We start from the raw sequence: 2,874 nt of genomic DNA on the forward strand, positions 1-2,874 counted from the left end.
TCCTCCAAATCCGCTATGCACCTTTTCTCTACTTTATAATGACGCATCCTGGTGGACAATTCCTTGTCAAATTAGTTTAAACCCTCCTCCCAGCTCCAGCCAAACTTTCCGTGAGGGTATTGGGTCCAGCTATGCTTAAGTGCGACCTGTCCAGCTTGGATAGATTCCTTCTGCACTGGAACTGGTTCCAATGACTGAAGAATCTGAATTCCTCCCTCCTGCACCATTTATTCAGCCAAACGTGAATCTGTCTTATTCTACTGTTCCTAAACTCATTGGTATGTGTGACTTTGGGAGTAATCAGAGATTACTACCCTTAATTTCTCTCTTTAATTTCCTCCACAGCTTCTGAAACTGACGGTAGGACTGCAACCCTTTTCCTTCCTATCCCATTGGTTCCCATGTGGACTAATTTCTGGTTGTTCCCCTTTCCTTTTAAAATGTTCTGCACCTTCTCAGTGATGGCTTTTGTTATGTTCTTCTTTTCTTCAACGTATATGTACCAATTGTATACAAGGATAATATAGGTTCTTTATTTGAAGATAAGACTATATACAGATAATGCTCACTGGAAGGTTAAGTGTGGTACACCTGATCTCGGCCCTGCTGCTTATCATTGGATTAATACATCACATCCTGCCTTGAGGTAGTAATGATTGACAGTAGTTTAAGATATCCACCCTTAAATGTATATTCATATCATATTACAACATCCCCTTTCCTTCTAAACAAAAGTATTACCTTGAAAGAATAGAACTATTTATGATGGCAAAATAACATTGTGTATGCAAGTATTTTCACAAGAAGGAATAAGTTTACAAGTCTTTGAAAGGTACCGATGGTTTGCTTATGTGTCCAGCTTTAGTTATGGCGATCTTTGCTAGAGGCTGCTGTTCAGCTTCAGAATGCTGGTTAGGGTTGCTTTGTTTGTGTTGCATCTTAGATGATGTTCAAGCTGAAGTAGGATTATTTGGTGTTTCTGGTTGCGATATTGTTCTGATTTGGCATCAGAGTGAGTTTCTGTAGTGACATTTGCGTGTAATGGATCCCAGGGATGGAATTTCTGAGTATTGTACAAGGTGAGTTTTCATCACATTTGGTGTTCGTACTTGATACATTCTTGGTTCTGGGCATATGCTGATGATTTCTGCTGGATTCCATGTGCCATCAGTTGGGTGTTGTACTTGAAATTTCTGTCTGATGTTCAGGTTGGGTAATTCGTTACCCACATACCAGTCATGGGCATCTTTCATCTTCCTCTGTTTTTCATGTAATGTCACATGCTCCTGGGAGTATTGACGAGTGATGAATGGGGAGGGTTGTCCACACTTGTCTGCTGAACAGTAATTCCACATTGGTTCCGCTGTGCGATGAAGTGTGTACGTTTAGAATGGGTATACCTATTCAGTTCAAACTGTGCTACGCAGCCTGTTGGCTGATGATCTGTGCTGCAGAGTTAAGTGATCTCCCAGTGTAAGCACAGGGTTCCTGATGGTGCTTCTTGTAGTTTCTGGCCTTCACCATTGTCTTGATGATACCATGAATGGTGACCGAGGGCAGGTCGTTGCACGTCAATAGGCCTGTGATCACTGGATCCATGGTTTCCACAATATAAAATATCCAGGGTGACCAGGGTGAGTTTTTGTAGTGACACTTGTGTGCAATGGATCCCAGGGATGGAATCTCTGAGTCATTGTACGGGGGGAGTTGGCATTGATTGGTTGAATACAATTGGGTACACTAATTTCAGTATATGAAGTGGAAGGCTGGTATCCATTTTTGCATATAGGTTATGCTGACACTTCTCTGTGGGCATGTAATCTGGATAGTGGCAAAGGCTTCTTTGATGTTCACCATGCTGAATGTTGCCTCAGTTTGTTTTTTGATGGGCTGCTCTTCCTCATCATCTGATCGTATGGCTTGACTAGACATTTTGCGGATCTTTAAACTGTTTGATATACGTACTTGGTTGGTTAGAATCCTGTACCTATCTGGCTTCTGTTTGGGGCTTCTTATGATGTTGAACCGCTTGTTCCAGCCTTTGCTTTTTGTATTGGTGCTTCCAACATCCTCTGGTGCCAATGCCTTATATACAGTGTTAAAAGCTGGGTAAATTTTGGGCGCATGTGTGAGACTGCGCCACTTGCATTGCTTACTAGGCTTGCCTGCTTTGGCTATCATACCAATAGAGGATGAATTACACATAGTCTGTCTACCCATTAGTATGGCTTTGTATTTGCAGCCGCTTTGTAGTAGTGTTTCCAAGGTGTAACCTTTCAGTTGATCCAAGGGGGAGAAGTTTTAGCATCTCAGGCGGGCTAGGCAGGAGTGGGCGCAGACCCACTTGCCACTCGCGATTAGCTCCGTGCCGTCATTTTATGTGGGCGGGCCAATTAAAGCCCGCCCAGCGTGAATTGCAGCTCCCAAGAACAGCGGGAGGGGGCGGGTGGCGGCAGGAATCCAATGACTGCCGGGTCCAATGGCAACCCGGTGGCCTGTTTAAAAATGGCGCAGGCAGCCTTCCAAAGGCTGTCACCAATGTCACGCAGAAGAATGCCCGAGAGCGCTCTCGGAGAGCAGGCCAGGCAGGAGGGCAGGTCGGTGGGGCATTGTGCCCCAAGATTCTCAGATAAGTGGCTCACTGCCCCCCTCAAGGAGGTGGCAGCACGGCGCGAGATCATCGTGCCTAGGGACAGGAGGAGGGGGCCCCCCCACATGACAAAATGTGCCTGGTAGGAGGTGGCAGAAGGGGTCAGTTCCCATGATGTGGTGTGACACACCTGGGTCCAGTGCCACAAGCAGTTCAACGACCTCTTGCGATCGGGAAGGGTGAGTACCATGTTGGCATGGGTCACTTAACACAGCAGCTAGGTT

This window comes from Cetorhinus maximus, unplaced genomic scaffold, assembly GCF_964194155.1.
Source record: "Cetorhinus maximus unplaced genomic scaffold, sCetMax3.hap1.1 HAP1_SCAFFOLD_446, whole genome shotgun sequence".
Classification (NCBI taxonomy): domain Eukaryota; kingdom Metazoa; phylum Chordata; class Chondrichthyes; order Lamniformes; family Cetorhinidae; genus Cetorhinus; species Cetorhinus maximus.